General features: G+C 40.8%; 1 protein-coding gene across 3 annotated transcripts in view; it reads left to right on the top strand.

The window, feature by feature from the left end:
• NAALADL2 (N-acetylated alpha-linked acidic dipeptidase like 2) overlaps window positions 1–25,646 on the top strand; it is a 921,662-nt gene that overhangs the window by 552,011 nt on the left and 344,005 nt on the right. The gene's annotated exons all lie outside the window — the stretch shown is intronic.

The following is a 25,646-nucleotide window of genomic DNA, read 5'->3' as shown; positions in this document are numbered from 1 at the left end:
TATCTCTCTTTAAATAGACTGCAGTTTTCTTGAATGTATTTGCTACTCTAATATATTCTGCACATTCTTTAAAATTATGTTTAAGCTTCTCTGAGTTGATCATGAGCAATTTGCTGTAAGCAACTGATTTTCCAAATTCGAAATTTAAGCTGTGGTGATTAGCGGTGATTGGTCAGAAAAGTAACATGCTATTTTTCCCTGATTAGATAAGGATGTGAACACTTTTGATACATAGTTTCACCCAAAGATACTTATACTAGAAAAGATCTGTCTCCTGACTTCACTGAGAAAGAACACAAGAATAATGCAAATTTAGGCTAATATTCATGGGGAATATTTTGAAGTAAAAGTCACTAGCCAGTATCTTTTCATGAGTATCTCCTGAATCCCCATGACCTTAAATCTTAAAAATACAACCACAAGAAATCTACATTTTAGCCAAAGATTTTAAAAAATAAAGGCAGAGAAACATAATTCCTAATAATGATAATCCTGGCTTTGTAATTGAAAATAGACATTAAGTGCAGCGATAGAGATTTACCAGTACAGCATGCAGTGGTTTAAATTAGAGGAGAGAGAGTTTGCATTTTGTGAAGGTTATAGGAACATCTGCACTGACAATTGAGCCTTTTATTTATGACATTCCACCACAGGTTATTATGCCGGCATTATAAGAACCTCCCCACACAGCCTCACAAATGAGCTCAACATGACCTAGAAAGAACACCCTTTCCGTGAGAAAGAGACGTATTTTTCACTTCTAAATCAATCTTGAATTTCCCCAGAGTAGAAACTGATTGTGTTGCCTTTTATAGCAGTATTCAGTTATGGGATGTTTTTATGATATAAACTGTCCATTGGGGAATTGACCCAACAAACTAATTTCAGACTGGATTCCTACCAGGATCTCGAAGGAGAAAAGATAAAATGTAATCCACTTAACCTTGTCCTACTCCTGTTTATCATACAGTGAACTATGTGGGTTGCCAGGTGAGTCCAAATCTGCTGATTCAGATGATGCTAGAATTTCAGTTTTAAGGAATCTTTATGACAGATCAGAGATTAATTAGCTCAGTGCATCTGACTACTGTAGGTCTTTCTCTCCTTTAATAACCATGTTTATCATTTTAATGTCAGATTAACTTCCAGTGACTTAGTTGATGCATTAGACCTGCCACTTTTGACATCAGATAAATTTTGAAGTTTACAGAGACTTTATTGGCTCTCATTGTGCTTTGCAATATAAGGTACTTCTTCATTGAGACAGTGCACAAGAACCTTAAAAATGAAATGCATGGAAGGCATCTGGAATAAAAGAAGAAAATTACATACCCTACCTTAATGGACAAATGTGCTAAGAACCTACTTGTAGCTGTGATAATTGTGTATCTTTCATCCTGTTTGTCATACCATACTTAAGAAATTGTCTGAGTACCATATTTGCACATTAGTATAAACTTTGCTGCAGAGGAAGGAGTCTTTGAAGGACATCCTTTGCCTTGGCCAAGGAAAATGGCATTGCAGGGGTGATAGCGTAAGGCATCAAAGCCTGTGGATGCTGCTGCAGAAACTAATACCATAGTAAATAGGAGCCAGATAAGATAAAAACAGCAAAATGTTGAGTCCAGGGAGGCGTATTTAGATGTACTTTGTTCCTTTTCTATGGCATGTGCATACATTGCAGATTAGATTAATTGGTATTTTTCTTTCAAGTCCCAGCTCCTGGAGACATATGATATGTGAGAATCTCAGATTTCATTAAAAAAAGTTTCTAGCCCCTATCATTGCAGAGAAAGAGTTGGAAACATGAATCCTAGAGGCTCAGAAACAGATGGCAACTAAACAGAACCCAGCATCTATTACTTCTAAAAATCCCAAATCAATGTTATGATGTTTTTGAGGCCTGATGCATGATTTTTAAATGCTGAGAGTTAGCAATACTGTAGTTGATATTTATAACGTCTGGTTTATTAATATTATAGATTTTCCCAGCTTTCTCTCAGCCTAGCCATAGTTCACTGATTTCTATAGTTGTCACTGCAGAAGTGGGTCCTGGAAAAGGATTTGAAAGTGGAGGCGGGCAGCAGACTTGTGGATCATTCTAAGGACAATGTTCAATACATTAAGGATGGATGAAAGAAAGCACGAAGACATTCCTGGGATACGTGAACAAGTGCCTTCTTGTGGCTGGGGACGTTGATTGAATGGAGGCAGAAGTGGGCAATGTGACAGCAACACAATGAGAGATGGGTGAAGAACTCTGAGGGACCTTGAAGTTTAGGACAAGAAACTTGAACTGGATATTCTGGTAGAAAGCAGAGTCAGTGAGTGAAAGATTCAAAAGGGAGGGTGATGAGGACTAACAAAATGATGTAGTTTGTTTAGTTGGGACTTGATTAATCCACCCCCAGTTCAGTTTTGATCTAGTGCTCCCCCTTCCCCATCCAAATAAGGAATACCCAGGTGTGCAGTGTTTTGTGGTGATGGTGGTGGCTTAACACTGTTTCCCCCAGTATTATCCTGGGCTGGTCTGAAATGTAACAGCTGGTAACAAACCCCAGTCCATTCAAAATCAGATGAACAAAAAACTGCTGTATACCTTAGGGGTCAGAAGTAAGGGGGTTGAGTGACAGCTGAGAGCCTAGTGTGGGCCTGCATCTGGTCCAAAACCTTGCTTAAATAATTCACAGAACTGGCTGCCAAGTTTGTGTGCAGAGTGAAATTTTTCACATGTATTTCAAACCCTAAAAGTTTCCTTATTCTGTGTTGTAAGTAGGACATTTACATTTTTTGCTTATAGTGGAATTGTGTTTTATCACAGGATGTGGTGTAACAGTGCAAATTAAATACAAAGCAAGCTCAATTTTCCTTGTGGAATGAATACCTATAAAATGTTCTAGTTAGAGGACTGTGATATTGTATCATATGATGTTCATCTATCCAGTCATCACAATGTGTTTGATAAATTCCATTGGGCCAAACTCTGCACAATTTTACTCACACAAACAGTCCATACTATGGGAATAGACCCAGTGAAGTATATAGGACCATGAATGTGAATAAAAACTATTTGCTTGAGCAATGAGGCTAAGGCTTAATAATGTTAATATTCAATGAGCAAGTATAACATGAACTTTAAAACCTGAAATCAAATTCAATGGAGCTTTATTTAAGACTAATATTTAACAGAGATTACCTCTCAATAGAGATTTAGGGCTCAGGCTTGCAAGGATCTCAGCATTCAGACCCCAGTCTAGTAGAGCGCTGAAACACACATAACTTTAAGTATGTGAGCAGTCTCAGTTGACTTCAGTGGATCTACTTATTTGCCTAAGATTAAACACATGCTTAAGTGTGTTGCTGGTTAAGGGCCAGAATATTCAGCACATTGAAAGATCCAAATCTCCTTTAGCGAAGGAATCTTATCTCCGCAGTCCTTGCTCTGGAAAAAAACTCTCTTGAAGTCCATTTAATACTGTAATTATTGAAATATTGATGTTATGAACTGTGGAGATATGAAACACATGCATAGTATCTCATCCAAAATGATGAGCTGCTTGCAGTGTTCCACAGCTGAGTTCCTATTGACTAGAGCAGTGGTTTTCAACCAGGAGTACACATATCCCTGGGGGTACACAGAGATTTTCTAGGGTAGTGGTTCTCAACCAGGGGTACAGAGAGATTTTCTAGGGTAGGGGTTCCCAAACGTTTGTACTGGTGACCCATTTCACATAGCAAACCTCTGAGTGCAACCCTCCCTTATAAATTAAAACCACTTTTTAATATATATTTAAAACCATTATAAACGCTGGACGCAAAGCGGGGTTTGGGTGGAGGTTGACGGCTCCTGACTCCCCATGTAATAAGCTTGCAACCCCCTGAAGGGTCCCAACCCCCAGTTTGAGAACCCCTGTTCTAGGGGGTCCATCAACTCATCTAGATATTTGCCTAGTTTTACAACAGGCTACATAAAAAGCACTAGTTAGCTCAGTACAAACAAAAATTTAATACGAACAATGACTTCTTTATACTGGTCTATATATTATACACTGAACTGTAAGTACAATATTAATATTCCAATTTTTTTAATTATATGGTAAAAATGAGAAAGTCAACAATTTTTAAGTAATAGGGTGCTCTGACACTAGTATATTTATGTCTGATTTTTGTAAGAAGGTCGTTTTTAAGTGAAGTGAAACTTAGGGGTACACAAGACAAATCAGATTCCTGAAAGGGGTACAGTCGTCTAGGAAGGTTGAGAGCCACTGGATTAAAGAAAGCATTGTCTGATACATGTTTTGCCTTGAACAGATTTCTTTCTTTGTTTAGATTTGTGTAAGCATTAAGGAAAGCACTTATCCAGAGCTCTATGCACCTTTCCATAAATTCCAAAATACAAAAATAGATACAGCAGCCTCCCCCCAAAACTCAGGAAACAATATTTTTAAAACCCCACTCCTGCAGACCCTAGTGAACAAATTTCAGCCCTCTCTCTCCAAGTGCCTGTGGAACACATGGACTTTGCATCTTGACCTAAAGATCAAAAGGTGTGGGCTAATTAGAACCAGCAGAAGAGAGGAGTGATTTCCATGTCTAATGCAAATATCCTGCCAGCAACTGTGTCAAGCCATAGTTCTATGTAGGGTGCAGTGTGGTAATAGTTGTAGTCTAATATGATAAAGGCATGGATCATATTGGCAAAGTCCACATCAGAGAAAATGGTCACAGACATATATCCTGGTCATTACCATTATCTAACCATTACCATTACCATTGTCTAACTGGGGATCCGACAGTACCCATTACTTGTGAACAAATTGCGTAATAGATGGTGGCCACGCACCCCCACTCAAAAGGGTAGTGATGCTTCTCACCATGTCTGCTGATGTTGGTTTCAGTCTCTTGGGGTGTTACCATTTTAACACTTCAGGAATTTTATTTTAAATTGGAACTCCTTGGAAATCTGCTTCTTGATTTAGTTTTTTTCATCCCTTTTTTTTGGGGGGGGGGAGAGGATGGGGGGGTCAAAGTTGCGTATTATGCCATGCCTCTTGTCATTAATGTACTTCAATCTTCTAGCTCAAATCATCTGGGCTTTTTATGCTGAGGGATATTGCATGGTATTTTATTGCTTTGTGAATTTTACAGAGGGCAGAATGATCTGGAATAATAATGTCAGTGGGAAAGGCATGATAAAATATGACTGAATTTTACAACAGTCTCTAAATATAATTCCTGTACATATTAGCAAATTTATGTATTATAAAGTGGAACAATACAAGCTGCATATAGACAGAAAATATATGGTTATGTAAATTAATCATTGAATAAATAAGCAGTATTCCTGTGTTTGAGCAGTATGAGAGAGTATATATTTATGGAAGGAAATACCAGTGGTAGCAGCTTTTATTTTTCTTAACAAAATAAGCAGTTCAAAAAGTTTTCTTCTTCGAGATATGTCAGTGTGGATCCCATTGTAGTTGCACCTGTGCTGCAAGCATTGGAGATCAGATTTTTTTTTTTAATAGAAGTGTCCATTGGGGCTGTGAATGCATCCTATGCTTCCTTCTGCTCCTGTGTGAGGATATAAAGGGTGGAGCAACCATGACCCTCCCTCGGTGTCCTTTTACTGTCTGTGGCAGCAGGATAGAATCTGGGAAGTGTTCAACCTGCTGTTTTTATCTTGAGCCTCAAACTCATTCTAAGCTGTTTTTATTTGGAACAAATCCTTCTTCCCTTTTAGTTTGGACCTTCTCCCCACCCCAAATAAAAAGAGAAGCTAGAGCGAGACTCCCACTGCATATCCCCAGTACAGTGGGGTGAGGTGCACATGTAATCAGCACTGGAAGATTCCAAACCTTCACATTTTAAGTCTGATCTGAACTGCAACAGATTCATCCCCTTTGTTGATAGGGAGAGCCAAAACCTTTTCTGTTTGGGGAAAAGTCACATCCTCTGTGGTGTGAAAGTCCTTCTCATTGAAGTCCCACACGTCAAGGGACATGAAGTTCAAGCTACATCCACTTGAGTAATCAATGAGCATCACTATAGAACCAGATGAGATATTCCCTTTCCTAGGAACCTGAGGGGTCATCCTCAGTGAGTGCTCCTCTCAGAGACACAACACTGCTTGGTCCAGCAGCGAGAGGAAGGCAGAGAAAAAAACCTCATCAAAATCATTACAGGGTGCTGGGATTGTCAATGCAGCCAACTCAGGCAACTACCTCAGCAATGGGACTGACAGAGCTGGTATCAACCCTCTGCACTAGCCTTGGCACCAGTTCCCCAGGCACTGACAAAATCCTCACTAGAGCTGACTCTTGGTACCCCAGCCCATTGGTGAAGCCAGAAGAAAAGTCTGTCTTAGCAGACTTCCTGAGCAAGCAGTCACTGACCAAATACAAATGGTCTTTTCACACTCCATCACACAATCGATATTGCCTCAGTTCAGTTCCCCACCGAGGACAATGCAAAATGTGAGAACTTTGCTGCAGATGAGGCCGCAGTTCAGGGTTATTACCAGATGTCTTCTTCCTGTGATGGGACAGAGACTTGCTGTATACTATCTCCTCAGTCCCAGAGTGATTTCAAACATAATGAGATTCAAAACCATGATCATTCTCGTGGCTCCATATTGACCAGTCCTGGCTGACATATCTGATGCAAATATCTATTCAGCCTCCAATCCAGCTCCCTGCCCACCAAGACCTGTTCTCCCAGCATCGTGGTCAGATACTCCAAACCCAATGTTACGGCACTTGATGGCATGGCTGAGCATCAGAGGTGGATACTGCTTTCTACAAGTCCAGGAAATACTGACACAAAACAGAAAAGCATCTAGGACATAAGTCGAACTGTTTCCTGATATTGGCCAGTTGAAATGGCCTGGACTTAGCCCAGGCCTCAATACCAAAGATACTTCACTGCCTACTTCACCTTAAACAGTCTTTTGCTCGGTCACTTTGCCTGGGTCTATTACATACTCACCCATTAGACAACCCACTCTATGTTGTGGAGGATTTTGATATTTTGAAATTTGGTTTCATTCCAATTAAGAATAAAATGCTCAATTTCACAATACTTACTGAAAGGAATGGAGCCCCAGGACTGGGGTGCTCCACTTGGAGTTCTGCAATTAGAATTAATTCTGTGAAACTGTACTCTTGTGTTTGCTCTCTTTGTGAAGAAGATTAGGCTCCAGTGAAATAGTCAAAGAAGAAATTTCCTGACTCACTGTCTCATTAATTTCTCTCCCAATGGGGAACCAACCCACTAAATCATAAATTTCATGGACACCACTCAAAATCTGGGTGTATATAACTCACATTTCTAAAGAGTCTACTCCTTTTTGGTGCCTCCGTTTTTAGGCATCCAGTTTGAGGTATTTAGGGTTTTATGCTGAGCACCTGCAGCTTCTGTTGGAGCTGCAGATTTTTAGCCCCTTTGAAAACCTGGCCCAGCTTATTCAGGCTGTTACCCAAAAATGAAGAAACCCAAGAATAGGGCCTAAATATTTCTCTCTTCATTTGCTTTTTGACCTGGTGACTATTTCATTTTACTTACAAAATAATATCCTCACAACATAGAAAACATTTTCGTGAGCCCTCACAAAGTGAAACTGCGGGGTTTCATACAGTTCTACTTGTTACCTCTCATTGAGTATTGTTTTTTCAACAGTGACTTGGGCTGCTCTGAAATATCTTGACCTTGAGCTGCATACAGTAGGCCATTTTGTTTTATTGAGTCATTTTCAAACTTGACTCTTTGAAAAGTATCAAAATCAAAACTGGCTACTTCTGCTAAGGAGACATTATTCCATCTGTTGTAAGTGGGTTATGGAATTCTACAGTCAGTGCTACCTTGTGCTGTGATTCTGTCAGGCCTCACCAGGTGGGTAGAGTAAAGCTAGGCCAAAAATGTGGCTGATTGTCAGACCTGTGAGGCAGAGATAAGGATACAAAAGTGATGCTTTAGCAAGTTACTCTTTTCCCCTAATAATTACTGAACCAACGCCTCAGTATGGTGCTAGGGGTCATGCTGTGCCTGGGCCAGATTTTCTCCGGCCTTTATGTGAGGACACAGTGTGGGGATGATACAAGGAGGTCTATTCCCCCTGGAACTCAGGGCTGCTCAATTTCTGCTAACCCTGGGTGAACATGGTGCACCCAAAGAGGCAGAGAGAAACCATTGCCACACACGACCTTTGCACTGGCCTGCAGTGAAGCCTAGTGCAGCAGGGGAAGTAAGCTGCACCCTATAATAATAGGAGATATATCTATCTCCTAGGACTGGAAGGGACCTTGAAAGGTCATCAAATCCAGCCCCCTGCCTTCACTAGCAGGACCAAGTACTGATTTTTGCCCCAGATCCCTAAGTGGCCCCCTCAAGGATTGAACTCACAACCCTGGATTTAGCAGGGCAGTGCTCAACCCATTGAGCTATCCCTCCCATCCTGTGAAAGGGCTTAGCAGTACTTGTGTTCCGGGGGAGATTGGTGAGAAATTCTGCTTTTCTGATCTTCCCCAGGGGTGACATGGCTCCAAACCAGATCAGTGCCTTAATGACACAATTGAGCTCTTTGTTGTGAGAGAGGAGCCACAGTGCAAAGGCATATTTATGGATCTGAACTTTTCTGAAGATCAGGGCCAGCTCCAGGCACCAGCTTAGCAAGCAGGTGCCTGGGGGAGCCACTCCAGAGTGGGGCGGCATGTTCAGGTATTTGGCAGCAATTCGGCGGAGGGTCTCTCACTCCTGCTCGGAGCAAAGGACCTCCCGCTGAATTGCCACAGATCGTGATCGTGGCTTTACTTTTTATTTTATTTTATTTTATTTTATTGGCTGCTTGGGGCAGCAAAACTCCTGGAGCCGGCCCTGCCAAAGATAATGGGAAGTGTTTGGATCTAAGATTCCCCATTGGACCTCTTGTCTCGTTATAACCCTGATGATTCTTCTTCCTCTAACAGAGATTAATCATCCTATTTTAGAGATTTAAGCAAATTTTATTTTGCACCAAGGCCTCATGGGCAGAGCCTGAATGATTACAAGAAACCAGTAAGGAATAAAGCAGACTTTGATTTATCCCTGTTACAGACTTGCTTGGTATGTGTGCCTGTTACATGGGAGCCAATTCACTTTGAGTAAAAAAAAAAAAATCTCTCTTGTGCTTTCGCGGTTGATTGTTTTTGTCACTTGAAACCAAGGAGGTGGTTCAGTCCTTCTATAGATTTTCTCCCATTTAAGAATAAGTTCTCTTTGTCTTTCTCACCTTGCCCCAACTGTTCACCTTTCTTCATGAAGCTTGTAAACTGAAGTGTGAATTGAACAGATGGTTGGAGATCAGTTCGCAAATGTCCATCCCAATGGCTACCATGTTGATGTCCTTTAATGACGACGCTCCCCTGTTCTCAGCCCACAAAGTACTCATTGACCTAGTGGTGTGGGCAATAATGTCTTCAGGAGGACTCATTTTCTAAGACTTACATACACATGTACATGTACATATTCACACACATTATACATATACATGTATATGTATAAATATGTGTTTGTATAACACACATACACACACTCGTTCTTTTTATGTATATATATATAAAAAATCCTGTGGACTTATTGAGGTCCGCCTGGTAGACTTAGAAAAATTTTTTGTCTTGCATTAATTACCCTCCCAGGACTCAACTCTGTACAGCTTGTCACTTTCCGTCAGTGACGACACCCAGCCACTTGTCAGAGAAAGGGGAATGTTTTTGTCATTGTTGTTTCTCTGATGAATGCATGACTGGCAGAGTGATCCCCATCCATGTGAGTGGGTATTATGTCTGTTGCTGATTAAACTTCTATAACAGCTGTTTTAATCATATTCTTCATCAGTTACTGGCAAACTGGGTCATAGTTTGTCTGCCCTAGTATTTATTTTTTTCATTATTCCTGCTGTTGATAGGAATTATGTTCTCCATATGTAAATCATTATGGGGTTGATTCTCCATTACACTAGTTTTATGCCAGTGTAAATCCACTGAATTCAGTGACGTTACACTGGTGTAATGAGGTGGAGAATCAAGGCTATGATGTTTTATGTAATTGTTAATGGTTCCATTATATTTAAAATATTTATTTTTCTGTTATTAAGTTTTGAAAGAGTAATCTGGCTAGGTGTCCTCAGACTGGCTTTCTTTTCACATTACATACTGTATGCAAGCACTGGTAAGTGCAAAGATCTCTCATCAATCACAGCTGTCAACCGTGCTGTCACCAGAGAAAAGGAATTAGTGGGTGAGAAGAGAAATTTCTATTTACTCTTTACACTTCCTGCTATACTCACAAAGCTGTTGCACAAGATCATGCCAGACCGAGTTCCTACTATTCTGTGTAGGTTCTTATACAGTGCTCATCACTGTGGTATCTGAATGCTTCCTTCATTTCACTGTCAGTCTTTTCATTCATTGTATGTGTGACACCGCATCCCGTATTCTTCATAGTGATATTAGTATGATATAATTATATCAAAATTATAATGTATTTTACGTGAGGTGAGGTGTCAGTGGAAAGGTTATGATTTGCTGAATATGATTATCCTGTTTGTATGCCTGAATCATTTTGAATCCAAAGTTATGTATATTGACTATGTATCTATTTCACATGTAGCTATTTCTGTGCAACACCCGCTCGGCAAAATGATCTCAGTCTGGATTGCTGGCTGGAAAGGGCCCATTTAGGTTAATGAGCCGTTAGTTAAAAACAATAGGCCTTAGAATTTTATCTACCACCTGGGAGATAAACAGCCAGTGGGAGATGGCTGCTCTGACTCTACGAGGATATGTGACCAGGTCACCTGCTGTTGGACTACATCTCGAGATGTCAGCATTTTTCTACTCACTGACATGGGAACCAAGCTTTGAAACAAAGGGTTCCCGCCATATGCAAAAACTATATAAGGCAAGGGAGTGACATGATCTTGATTCTTCACTGACTCCCCACCCAGGAAGACTCTTGGAAACACCTGAGGAACAAAGGCTGAACCGGGGGAAGTGCTGGACCCAGGCTAAAGGGATTTTTAGCGTCTGAATGGAAAACCTGGGGATCCAAACTATAAGCAAATTCAGCTTACTTCTTAAGAATCTGCAGCCTGCTTGTGTCATCACTTTGGTTATGAATAGCAGATTCTCACCATATCTGTTTAGTATATTAAGCTGAGTTTGTGTTTTTTGTTTATTTGCTAGGTAATCTGCTTTGATTTATTTGCTATCCCTTACAATCACTTAAAGTCTATCTTTTGTAGTTAATAAACTTATTTTTGCTCTATCTAAACCAGTATGTGGGAATCATAACTTGGGGCAAAATGCTGTTGCATATTCCTTTCCTCATTGAGGGAGCGGGTGACTTTTATGAGCTTACTCTGTACAGGTCCCCTTGCGGTGCATGACAGTATAATTTTGGGTTTACACTCCAGGAGGAGCTGGAAGGTGCCTTAGGTGGAGTCTTCCCATGCAGAGGGTCTGCCTGCATGAAACTGCAGCTGAGTATGTCCCTAACTGTATGTATACTGGTGAAAATGCAGGCTAGAGAGGATTTTGCAGCTTGTCACAGAAGTACAGAGTAAAAGGGAGCCCAGGCTGTTGGGTTAGGGGGGCTCAGTTGCACCTCAGTTCCAAGTAGCACCCTGGGGAGAACCTGTCACAGTATGGTGTTGCATTTTGATGGGGTTTTGGACTCCTGAAAGCTTTTACTAAAAGTTTTGTCTTTTAAAATAAAACTCGAGTGTTAACTGTAATTGATGTGTTACCAATTTTACTGTGTTTCTTTCCCTGTCATCTTCTAACTATACTATTGCATGTTTATGTTTCCTAGATGTCAGTTCAATGGACTCTTAGAAACTTAAAGTGGTGCTAAATCTTTTTCGGTGAACCTATCTTGGCAGAATTGCATTTGCTTCTAGCACATATAAGGTTCTGAAATATATTTTCTTTCAACTTCCCCAAAGAATTGCTGGTGAAAGAAGGAAACTGACCTAGTGAATCACAAGAATGAGTTTAGTACTTTTGCTGCCCATTACCTGTTTTGGGGGTCATTGTTACTAGCAAAGCTTTCTGAATATCCTCAGAATGTCCTTGCTCTGATACTGAATCCCTCCTTTCCTAATCACTCCGTAGTCCATCTTCATGGCAATACATCTGGCAGTTTTTTCTCATTTTCCACTCCTTCCTTGCTGACAAGGTTTGGGCATAACTGTGTATTAATGCTTCTGGGTCTAATAGCATACTGGTGTTATTGTGCGGAGGATGTTTTCTCACCGAGTGAATGAGTGACTCTGTAGTGTTCTGTGATTGCCAGACTAATACAACTGCCATCTCTGGTCTCATCAAGCACTTTAGCTCCAGACCTTCTCCAAGAAGCTCTTTCTACTATTTCATTTTAGTGAAACAGGATATTTAGAAGGTCAGACAGGGTGGCAAAGCTCTGATTTATCAGTGTGCTGAATGGAAACAATGAAAAAGTAAGAACTTTAGGAACTAAAACTAGCAATTGTTGACTTGTTCATCTCTTTCCTGCAATTATACTTCACCCAAATTGCACAGAAGCTGCAACTGTTCTTCGTCATATAAGTCACTAACACAAAATGTTCACTATGAATGTCCACTGTATAGCACAATGAGTGAAAAGGCACTCTTGAGAACTTCCAGTGTAATATTTCAGTCATGAAAACAGTGCAGGCTTAATATAGTTCGAATTTCTGGATTTCCAGGGGAACTTGCAAGTGGAGGATTAATGTTGATAGTTTATAAAGAACTTACACAACTAAAGTTTTTTAATAATGTCTTTAATATTTATGGCTTTCAAAAGGAGTTTCTCCACCAAGGCACACTTTTTATGTTCATTTCTTTTATCGTTGCTGACTTGTGACTGTTTTTCTAATAAGTAAGATAAATAAGTTCATTTTCCTGTATTGATGTACTTAAAGGCATGCTAACCAAGTAGTGAAAATTCCTTGGCTCATCTCTGTAAATGAAAGTAAAATATTAATCAACCAATTAATATTATGTAGTTCCCCAGATGATGTATAGCTGTGCCTGAAATTTTATACAGTATATTCTGCATTATGTATTGCATTTAAAAACATAAAATTAAACCAAAAAATAAATATCTAAATACACAGTTGGTATTGGCAATATATGGGCTGTGCTGTTGCCTTCAAAGCGTTATTCTAAAAGCACCAAACCTTAGTGCTGTGTACTGGCCTATAGAACACAGTCAGCAGGAAGAGCAGTGAATAAATTTATTTTGCTTTTATAAGAAATAGCTTTTCGTACAAGATTACTAGACAGTAGTTGTGAGAATAGTGAAATAAGAGAAAGTTTGTTTCTCAGTATAATTGAAGACAGTTGCATTTAAAAACAGCTGTTACAGATCTTAAACGCCTATTACCAATCAAGTAAATGTTCCTTAAATTATTATAAGACTAAGGTTAATTGTAATTTATGTCGCTTTGAAGAGCATATGCTAATACTGAGGTACAGGCTACAACATTTACACACATGGGGCTAGTAAAACCACAAGGCTTCTGTCATTTTCCAGAGAGTGGCACTAGGAAGGCTTTAGCCCGTTTATCTCCACGTGATTGTTTTGAGTTGCAGTGATTAACAAATGTAGTTAGGGAACTGATGGGGGAATACTGCAGAGTTTAAGTTGTAATTTTACATAAAGTGAGGAGAGGCTGTTGGGGGATGAAAGATTGCAGAGTCACATTTGTCTATGATGCCTCCATTGCTTCAGATCAATATTAGCATATCTGGTTGTTTATGAACATTTTAATACTTCTGAAATTATCAACATAGCCATATTAAAAACCAGCTTAAGTTTGTTCAAGGAAAAATATTCTCCAAAATAATTTTAAAGTGGGATAGTGTAAACTACTCCCAAATATCCTCTACTTGCAGAACTCTTCAGTGGCTTGGGGCCATTACACATACAGAGCCCAATTTATTTGGAGACAAGTTCAGGGAAAATGTTTGTAAACATTGGCAATTATGCAGCATTAACGTAGAAGCTAAATGAATAATAGGAATGGCATCCAAAATCCCAGGAGTAATTGTAACGTACCACAGTTGATGGAAGTCAGAAGCACATGAAAATAAACACTTCAGACTGTCATATGAATTCAGTAAATACTCCACTGCTGTTTTATCATGTTTAGCAATGCAGCACAGGCAGTATTAATTCTGCTATCTGTGTGCATGCCTGTCTGTTCTGGATTTGTGTTCTTGTTAGTGCCTGTGGTGGTCTTACTTTGTTCCTGTCCTGAAGAGCTTACAAACTATCTGTTCTGTGCTTGTACAATGCACTACTATAATATAAATAACAATGATAACACTGGAAATGCAGACGGTGGTCATATTTAACTATAAAATAACATTATTAGTAGGGCTCAGATGTGTAACATCTCACCTCTTAAAAATAAACCATTTGTGGACACAGTGCATCCACACATAGCTGCACCAAGCTGAACAGTGTCCATGCCGCTTGCAGTATGTGCATATTGTCTTATGCCATCCGTATCAAAAATGGGACATATATTATATCTGCAACTGGTGCATTTTGTAAATACTCCCAGTCCCCCTCACACTGGCACCAATGTCTGTCACAAATTCAGTGGCCAAAAGATGGAAGTCCAAGCTATGAATTTCAGAAGTTTTAACTTACAGTTTTTGTTTCTTTTTGCTGCCTTTAGAAGGATACATTCACTTACAAACTTTGAGAAATGCTCTTGCTTGTAACACAACCCAGTCCCTGCAACATTTTATTTATTGTAATGAAAAGTACTTTACCCCACTCCTACTTTTCTCTAAAATATCCCATTGCAATTGATGCCCACTTTATCAATTTGCACTGTGTATAGCCAAAAAATAAAGAACATTCAGTAGATGTAGCCTATGGCAAAAAAACAAGCTGGAATGTATTCAGTGATGCATAAACATAAATAGCACTTCTTGAATACATTTAACATCATTTTTTATTTAAATTACCTGTTAGGACACTGCATTAAATTATCATCAGGAACATGGGCTAAAATGTAACAACAATTTTGACTTGTAAATATCAGACAGAAAATTATAATAGTTTATTAAATCAGTATCAGAGGGGTAGCCGTGTTAGTCTGGATCTGTAAAAGCAGCAAAGAGTCCTGTGGCACCTTATAGACTAACAGACATATTGGAGCATGAGCTTTCATGGGTGAATACCCACTTCGTCGGATGCACGTAGTGGAAATTGCCAGAGGCAGGTATATATATGCAAGCAAGAATCAGGCTGGAGATAACGAGGTTAGTTCAATCAGGGAGGATGAGGCTCAACTAGATGTAACACTGTTGATAGCTTTACAGAACAAACTTTCCTTGAGCAATCTTTTGTATACTGTTCCAGTAGCAAAGCTAAAATTCATTGCCACTCACAGGGTGTGTGCTTGACAGCTTCAAGATCAGAAGCTCCACTGCTGGACACTTTGTCTGATCTGGGGTTAGGGACATGGTTAGGCTGCTTTGAAGAGATCTAATCTACCCTCATACCATTGCCCTTTAATTTACCTTGGATTATGATTAAATTCTTCCAGTTTGCTATGTTTCAAAACATTGCTGTATGCAAATACTGTACTTCAGAAGAGTCATAAAAGTCTTATTTAGGAGGGGTTTTTCCCTCACTTGTATTTAGAGTTGCTTGAATAATTCTAAGAATTTCCATGACAATTTTTGAAAGAAATGAAAAATGTTTTCAAACTTTTCATGGAAATTTTGAGGGTTTTTATTGCTTTATTGAAAAAAACAGTTTTGTACATTGTTTCTGGCTTTTGAAAACTGAAAAGAAAAAAAAGATTAAGGTGCTATTCAGTTTTTTTAATTGAAACTTCTTTTAAAATAACCTGAAAATGTTCATTTCGAAAAAAATGAACTGTTTTTAATTGAAGAAAATTTTTCCAGTTCTATCATACCAGTGTATTTTATTTTCAGAAGGAATTTACTTTGAATATGGGTCTCTCTATCATATTTGGAGCATACCATTACATAGTGAACTTCATCCTTCAGTATACCAGGCTAGACTGTGAATGCGCAAGACGGGGGCAGAAAATGCGTGAGAAGCCTTCCCCTTACATATGCTCTGTGCAGCAGGTAACAACATTTCTTAGTCTTTGTCCTCACTTAGTGCAAGAACTGGAAGGGTTAAAACCAACAGCAGAGCTAGAAGCCCCAAAGAAGACAGTACCATTGCCCCACCCTGGCTAGGGGGGAGGATCTGTGTCATCATGCCTCAGTGGGTCACAGCTGAGGATGCCAAATTCAGGACACCCCAGACTATGTTTTTCAGAGCAGACCCAGGGGTTACCTCTGGGGATCTCTGTCTCAGCTTAGAGTCTTTGATTCCTGTGCCTGGGTTCACAAGTTCAGAGAAAATATTTTCAAAGTTATAAAGCAAAACTTACATATTTTCTTATAGCATGAAATACCAACATTACAAGTGAGGTTAATGCACGCAGCAATTTACAAACCTTTCACAGAGTTTCTTATAAGACTAGTACCTGTTTTGAGCAACATTAAGGATACATCTACACTACGGGATTATTCCGATTTTACATAAACCGGTTTTGTAAAACAGATTGTATAAAGTCGAGTGCACGCAGCCACACACATTAATTCAGCGGTGCGCATCCATGGTCCGAGGCTAGCGTTGATTTCTGGAGCGTTGCACTGTGGGTAGCTATTCCGTAGCTATCCCATAGTTCCCGCAGTCTCCCCCCGCCCCTTAGAATTCTGGGTTGAGATCCCAGTGCCTGATGGGGCAAAAATCATTGTCGCGGGTGGTTCTGGGTAAATGTCGTCAGTCATTCCTTCCTCCAGGAAAGCAACGGCAGACAATCATTTCGCGCCCTTTTTCCCTGGATTGCCCTGGCAGACGCCATAGCACGGCAACCATGGAGCCCGTTCAGCTTTTTTTTACTGTCACCATATGTGCGCTGGATGCCGCTGACAAAGGTGATACTGCAGCGCTGCACAGCAGCATTCATTTGCCTTTGCATGACGGCAGAGACGGTTAGCAGTCGTTCTGTACCGTCTGCTGCGCCATTGTAAATTGGCAATGAGATGACGGTTATCTGTCATTCTGTACCATCTGCTGCTGTCATGGGTGCCCCTGGCTGAGGTCGGCCGGGGGCTCAAAGACAAAAATGGGAATGACCCAGGGGGTCATTCCCTCCTTTATGGTATCTAAAAATAGAGTCAGTCCTGCCTAGAATATGGGGCAAGTGTACTAGAAAACCAGTGTATCAGAGAACCAGAGAGCACAGCCGCTCCATGTCAGATCCCGCAGAAATGATGAGCTGCATGCCATTCTAGGGGGTGTCCCTGCAGCAACCCCACCCATTGCTTTCCTCCTCCCCAAACCTTCCTGGGCTACCGTTGCAATGTCCCCCCCATTTGTGTCATGGAGTAATAAAGAATGCAGGAATAAGAAACACACTGACTTGTTACTGAGATAAAATGTGGGGGAGGCAACCTCCAGCTGCTATGATAGTCCAGGCAGGACATTAAGCAGTGCGGGGGAGAGGAGCCCAGCATCCCGCTGCTATGATAGTCCAGGCACTACAGAATCTTTTCTTTATACATGAAGTGGGGGGGGGGGGCTGATGGAGCTCAGCCCCCAGTTGCTATGATGAGGATGGTTACCAGTCGTTCTGTACCATCTACTGGGAATGACCAGGAATCATTCCTATTTTTACCCAGGCGCCCCCGGTCAGCCTCACCTGAGGCCAGCCAGGAGCACTCACGAGCTGATTATGAGCTGATTATGAGCGGATAGCAGTCATATTGTACCGTCTGCCACTGGGGAGGGGAGGGGAGTGGATACTGCTCTTCACTGCCGCAGCATCACGTCTACCAGCAGCATGCAGTAGACATAGGGTGACACTGAAAAAAGTCAAGAAACGATTTTTTTCCCCTTTTCTTTCACGCGGGGGGGGGGTACATTGACGAGCTATACCCTGAGCCACCCTGGACAATGTGTTTGACCCTACAGGCTTTGGGAGCTCAGCCAAGAATGCAAATGCTTTTTGGAGACTGCGGGGACTGTGGGATAGCTGGACTCCTCAATACCCCCTCCCTTCCTCCCTCCCTCCATGAGCATCCATTTGATTCTTTGGCTTTCTGTTACACTTGTCATACAGCACTGTACTGTGGACTCTGTATCATAGCCTGGAGATTTTTTTCAAATGCTTTGGCATTTCGTCTTCTGTAACAGAGCTGTGATAGAACAGATTTGTTTCCCCATACAGCGATCAGATCCAGTGTCTCTTGTACGGTCAATGCTGGAGCTCTTTTTGGATTTGGGACTGCATGACCACCCATGCTGATCAGAGCTCCACACTGGGCAAACAGGAAATGCAATTCAAAAGTTTGCGGGGCTTTTCCTGTTTACCTGGCCAGTGCATCCGAGTTCGGATTGCTGTCCAGAGCAGTCACAATGGTGCACTGTGGGATACCGCCCGGAGGCCTATCCTTGATTTGCGGCCACACTATCCCTAATCCGATATGGTAATACCGATTTTAGCGCTACTCCTCTCGTTGGGGAGGAGTACAGAAACCGATTTAAAGAGCCCTTTATATCAATATAAAGGGCCTCGTAGTGTGGACGGGTACAGCGTTAAATCGGTTTAACTCTACTAAAATCGGTTTAAACGCGTAGTGTAGACCAGGCCTAATATACATGTGAACTGGTCTGATCTCCAGCTATGAGTTTGCCAGTTCTTAGCTAAAGCCTGCAGCCTGGACCAGAGCTGGCATTTGGCCTGGCAGCGTTGAGTGCTCACTCAGTAGAGAGAGAAAATTTTGGAAATAAATAGTCTAAAATGGAGTTATAAACATCAGATAGAATAATACATCCATTATTTACAAGGAAATGCTATCAGAGTTTTGGAATGTTTCTTTTGTATGCTTGTTGAAATGTTTAATGGCATTTATTACACGCACTGTGCTCCACTAAATGGTTACTTAAAATATATAGTATTTCATGGAGAATAAGGAATGCAATAATAGTGTAAAAGATTTTGTGTCATATACTCATCAAATAATGTAAGCATTTTTTTCTGGACTGTAAGCAATTCAATTATTTTGTTTCTGAAATAAATTAAGTAAAGTTTATTGAGTCCAACCAGCCCTAGTTTCCAGGGAATTGTAGTTCAATTTCAATTTTAATTAGAATTGAACTTTGTGGATTTCTTCGCACTGGATAGCAAGATCCGGCAATAAAATATGCACTTCGTTTGTATTAAAGCTTCCTGAAATCTAGTGTGGGGAACTGGCAGTATATCTGGTTTATATTTAAACATCCAAGTATTCTATTGTAAAAATTTCCATTTTTAAAAACTGCTGTTGTGTAACAAATTGCTTTTATTTTATACAACTGCAATCATGACAAGCACAGATTGAAAATATGGGACAAAATATTGAATTCTGTATACGTTTGGTATTGTGTCCTTGCAAGTGTGACCTTAGGAGTTTTGCCTGTATAAGGATTGCAGGAATGGGCCAAATTGTTTTTTAGTATCTAATCAGTTTAGAGATTGCGGGAGAGGGGAAACAAACCAAAAAAGCCCTACCAGGGTAAAACCAGGGGAGAAATATTATGCAAGGCTCCCAGGGAACAGCACCCAGGAGCAGGCCATGGACGGAATTGTGACTCCGAATCAGAGTTTGGTCCCTGGTATCCTCTTGCTTCACAGGGAAATAATCTGTTTCAGCCCTTTACCTGATCAGATTACTTCCTCCTCTGTGTTGGCTCAGTTGTCAAAACTCTGCTCACTCCCCACTAGGGTGACCAGATGTCCTGATTTTATAGGGACAGTCCCAATTTTTTGGGTCTTATATGGGCTCCTATTTCCCTCAAACCCTGTCCCGATTTTTCATACTTGCTGTCTGGTCACCCTACTCCCCACCCATCTTTGCTGGAGAGCGAGCAGCAGTACCATGCAGGCTGCTTTCCCATGCTTGATGCTGTGATAGATCCACAGCACTGCTAGTTTCCACACAAGGTCCCAGTGTAATGATGTGGCCAAAATGACTAATGTGACCATGGTGGATATTTAAACAGGGAAATCTCAAGTAGGAGTAGAGGGGTTATATTTTAGCAGGCATTGGCAACCTTTGGCACGTGGCCCTCCAGGGTAAGCACTCTGGCGGGCCAGACCAGTTTGTTTACCTGCAACGTCCACAGGTTCAGCCAATTGCGGCTCCCCCTGGCTGGTTGCAGCAGGGTGGACCCCCGCTCCTGCTCTGAAGGGCTTAAAACCACCCAGGAGAGGGTTGTGGCTGGGGCAAGAAGTCCGGGTTGATTGGGGAAAGTAGGCTCAGCTGGGACCATGCCCTAATCAGGCCCAGCTGGACCCTATAAGAGGCTGTGAGCCAGAAGCCCAGGGAGTCTCTCTCTGTTTATAGAAGGAGATGAGCCTGGCTGCAGGGAGCTAGAGACAGGGAACCTGAGTGGAGCAGGGCTGGGGGAAGGCAAGAGGATCTGGGGAGCTCTGGCCTGGAAACCCGCAGGCTGCAGGCCAACTGGGTACTGGGGTTGCAAAGGGGCAGCCCATGGGTAGGCACAGGCAGCAGGTCCAAACCCGTTTGTCTGTGATAAGTGGCTGAAACTGCAGTCTGCCCCAGTGAACGGGGGCTAAGTGATGACTGGCAGTAACCAAGACTGAGGCGAAGTAGGAATAATGGGTGGGTGTTCCCCTGGGAGGGGAGACCCTGAGACTGAGGAGTTCTGCAAGGGGGCAGAAACCCAGTGAAGGGGCACTGGGTCCTGGAAGGGGCACGGGGTCCTGAGTGAGATAAGGTGGATCACCAGCCAACCAGCAGGAGGCACCGCAAGCGTGAGTCTGCACCCTTACACTGGTGAAAAAAATTTCCCTGGAACCTAACCCCCCCTATTTACATTAATTCTTATGGGGAAATTGGATTTGCTTAACATTGTTTCACTTAAAGTCACATTTTTCAGGAACATAACTACAATGTTAAGCGAGAAGTTACTGTACTTCTGTATTTGGCATTGGTACAACTACTACTGGAATACCATCTAGTTCTGGTGTCCACAGTTCAAGACAGAATTGGTGTTTAAAAGATTGGAAAGCATGCCTTTTAGTTACATATTCTAGGAGCTCAGTGTGTTCATCTTAAAAAAAAAAAAGATGGTTAAGGGGTGACTTGATTATAGTTTATAAGTACCTACATGAGGAACAAAAAAAAACCATCGATAATGGGCTCTTCAATCTAAAAGAAAGGTGTAGCATGAACTGTTAGCTGGAAGTTGAAGCTAGACAAATTCAGACAAAAGATGCAAATTCATAACAGTGAAGGTAATTTATCATTGGGGCAACTTAGCAAGGGTGATTGTGGGTTCTCTGTTACTGGCAATTTTAAATAATGACTGGATTTTTTTTTTTCTAAAAGATATACTGTAGTTCAAACAGGAATTGAGTCAGGGAAGTCCTATGGCCTATGCTATGCCGGAGGTCAGACTGGATAATGACACTGATCCCTTCTGGCGTTATCATCTATGAATTTATAAATTTCTAACTGTTGTTCATATGACAATAAATTCATCGAAGGCTGAACATTTTGCCATGATGCTTTGGTGTGGTAAGTAGTACCAACAAATTTCTGTCTGTGTTTTAAGTTTTATAGAACTTCAGAATTATGCCAAGAAGAGTTTTGTTTACTTCAAATTTAGTACATTTTCCACCTTCTTAATCTTTTGTGAGGAACAACCTGTCATTTATAAGATCAGTTACCCACATTGCCAGCTACTTGCAGTTTTAAGCACCTGGGTCCTTTTCCCAGTCTTGTTTGTTCAATGTTGCTGTAGTGTCATTCATTAGACAAGGACAGTGTTTGAGCTGTATAGCCAAGAGGTATTCTTTTCATCATCCCAGAGCACTCAGGCATTAAACTGGATATGTCACCCATCTACTATACTATCTTAACAGAGCACCTTGGGGTGGATCAGTGAATGTGTAAGCCTCCTGGGATACTATTTAACCAAAAAATTCTCTTGAACTCTGCCCCTAGACATCTATGATGGGAATTGTAGCAGCATGATTAAACATTTAATATTGTGTTCAAAAATTAGATCAGAACTAAAATGGACCTTTGCTACCTCATTTGTTAAAGATGTGGGCTAGAAGATTTATATAAAAATGTAGATGTGCATACATCTTTTTTCCCTCCAGTCTCAACTGTGATACTATAGAAGCTCATGAACTTACTGTTTTATAGCAAATGTATAAGAGGGTGGTAGCATCCAATTAAATCTGCACTGTGCAAAGTTTTATTTTTCTCCTTGGGAAATTTGCTTTAGAAATTAAAAAGCAGGATATCCATGAGGTTCTCGAACAGCTGAAATGGTGTTATCCTCCCAATTGATAGTGTTAGGCATTTCCAATTAGTAAAATAGAAGGGAATTGCTTGCAAGGCCTTATTATATTAATTGGGACGTCAGCAGGGAAGAATAATTCACTAACAACTTGTAACCTGTCCAGCTAGTAAAGTAGGACCTCTGAGTCAGTAATGAACAACTCCTATTGCCCATTACAAACCGCACCTGTTCAAACTGAGTCAGGTTATTTATTATAACCAACGCCAACTAGCCATGTTGCATAGAAGTGTAATTATAATATTAGGTCCTGATCCTGCAAACACTTATGCACATGCTTCATTTTAAACAAATGACTAGTCTCATTTACTTCAGTGAGACTATTTAACTATAAACTTATGGGCACAGGGGTTAAGTAGGATTGCTGTCCTAGTATTGTAATGGACAAGAAATGCTGCCTGTGTGTGTGCGTGTGTGTGTGTGTGTGTGTGTGTGTGTGTAGTGCACGTACTACTGCTTTTCTCATAGAAAACATAGAAGGGGCTCTTAGTTCAACCTTTTGGAAGCAGCTTTTTGTTTTAACAATTTATCAAACATTATACAGAGATGACTCCCTCCTACATAGTTAAGATGGAGGCAATGCTCCCTTGATATGGCTAATAAAAAACAAAACCCAATCTGTCAAAGGTAAATCCTATGATTGGGTGGAAGTTTTTTCCACAAACTTTGAGAGAAATCCAACCCCCCCACCTCAAAAAACCCCGGAACAAAACAACCCAGAAAATCAATTTCAAGCTATTTGGATTGTTTTTTAATATATTTGAATATTGAATTTTATAGTATTGAAATTTGTATGAAATCCCAGTACATTTTTTTTGGTCTACTTAATTTCACACATTCCTGTCTTTGTTGGTCTCTGTGAAGATTGGTGCTTTTTACCGTTGTTTTTTCCAAAAGTATCTTATACCTGAAAAGTAATTCACCTCTGCTTTGAAACACACATAGAAAGCTGCATGACTCAGATGTTTATAGTTCCTCCAGTTGTTTTCTTTATGTATACATTATTCTGAAAGGTGTTATCTCTGATTCTCTGTATATTAATAAACTTTTACTTTTACTGAATAAACTCCTAAGTGTGTCATTGGTACAAAGGGTACTCCAGTTCATGCACTTCTTACACATCACAGGGTTTCCATGTAGGAGAAGACGTAGGTTGTCCCAAAGAACCACATCTGCATCGATCTTGGGGAGAAACGTTAGGCTATATCTGCTCACATTTTCTGGGCAGGAGAGAAAATAAGGGGTGGCAGCAATATGCAGATTCCGAGAATAGCTATCAATGGAGAAGGTCTAAAAAATTCCTATTATCTAAATGCCTAGGCAATGATCAGGCCCTGCTACAGTAACAGTGAAGAACCAGCTGTACCATAAAGGATTCATGGTGCTCCTAGAATTGAGGCATTTGAATCCAAAAGTAGGCAAAAGTTTAGGAGAACCTCAGGGTATGTCTACACTGCAATTAACACCCCTCTGCATCCTCTCTGGTCTAGGATGTGCTAGCTGACTCAGCCTAGGTGCTGTTTAATTGTGGTGTAGATATTTGAGCTCTGGGACCCTCCCACCTCGCAGGGTGCTAGAGCTCAGGCTCTAGCCTGAGCCAGAACACCTATAGTGCAATTAAACAGCCTCTTAGACCAAGCCCTGTGAGCCTGAGTAAGTTGGCATGGGCCAGCCAGGGGTGTCTAATTGCTGTATAGACATATTCTAAGAGAGACTTGGGCCATGTGGTGTGTTGTTGATTTTGCCACATTCCCTGGATGCATTGCCTCGTGCATTTGGCCGTATCCTGGTGACACATACAAACCCTGATTCTCCATTGGCTGGTTCCTTGTGGTGTCGTTACAAATGCAATATAAAATATTATGGTTTAGTAGTAGCTTGACGCTCACTTGGTACAGATTCCAATGACTACGTTAGGTGGAAAGGTGGAAACTTGGACCCACAGAGCCTGAAATGCCCCAATGTGATTAGAAAGCCCCTACTTAGGAGTTTTCTAATTGAGTTTAATAAAAAAAAACTTGCTTTTATTACATTTGCTAAATAAAATGACTTATCTCAGAATTAAGGTTACTTTACCAGTAATAGGCATATTTTTTTCCACACACTGATAACTGTTATACTTCTCCACTCACTTTTAGGCCTCTTTACACTAGTCGAGTGGTGTAAAGGAGCCTTAATATAAATGAAAATCAGGACCTAAAGACACATAGGCACATTTTCTGCATTAAAAAGGGTTGGATTTATATTAACTATACATATTTGGTCATAAAAAATAGTAGCATATGGCTAAAATGAATGTTTAATGGAGACAGGGTCCTATATTTGAAGTTAATTTCAGCATATGATAGCATGCTGTGCTCAGTGCCCTTTAGGAAATGTAAGCTGTTTTAAGTGCCGCTGGCAGTATATTAATAATTAAAATATATAATAACCCAGATAAAATGAAAAAAATTGAACACTAATCCACTGCTAGAAAATGTACCATAGTTATTTTATAGTCATTATATTGTGATCACACACAGTGGGTTTGCATAATGTAACTGAGAGTGGATTATGACCCAGTAAGAGAGAGAGAAAAATGTCACTTGATTTGGGTTGTAGCTGAGATTGAGTAGTAAAAGTGATCTCTTACTTGAATGGGGGCCCCCTTATGTTTAGTAAAATTGTATTGCCGAGTGTCATGTCTTTTCTTATCCTACAGTGGGGCGGATTTAGGACCTGATTCTCCACTGCCCTGCACCTTGTGTAACATTGGAAGCATATTCCGCTCACTTTGACTGCACAAGGTACACTGCAATGGAGGGTCAGGGCCAGTGTATGGTACGTGTCCACCTATTGAGAAGCAAGCAGGTAAAAATAGGTAGTCACTCATGAAGGAGATTAAGAGCCAACACTAGCTTTGCCCCAGCCTCATTGTTCCTTTCCCATTCTTCTAGAGTCAGCAAAGAAAGAAGAGGGAAAAGGGAATAAAGATGAGAGAAAAAGGATTAGAAGAGAGACAGATGAGAGTGTCAGATCAGATCTGAAAGCCAAGTCAAGATTCCTGTGGGGGGAGCACCTGATTCCATGCATCCTCTCTAGGTATCCTGGGACAGTCACTAGGGTTTTCTAAGACTTTGGCCACTTGTCCTTGGCTACTACTTTACCTTCCCTCCATCTTCAGGCTGGAAGAGGGAAAGTTGCAG

The sequence above is a fragment of the Gopherus evgoodei genome, chromosome 9 (assembly GCF_007399415.2).
Source record: "Gopherus evgoodei ecotype Sinaloan lineage chromosome 9, rGopEvg1_v1.p, whole genome shotgun sequence".
Lineage (NCBI taxonomy): Eukaryota > Metazoa > Chordata > Testudines > Testudinidae > Gopherus > Gopherus evgoodei.
This window is presented reverse-complemented; position numbering and strand designations above follow the sequence as displayed.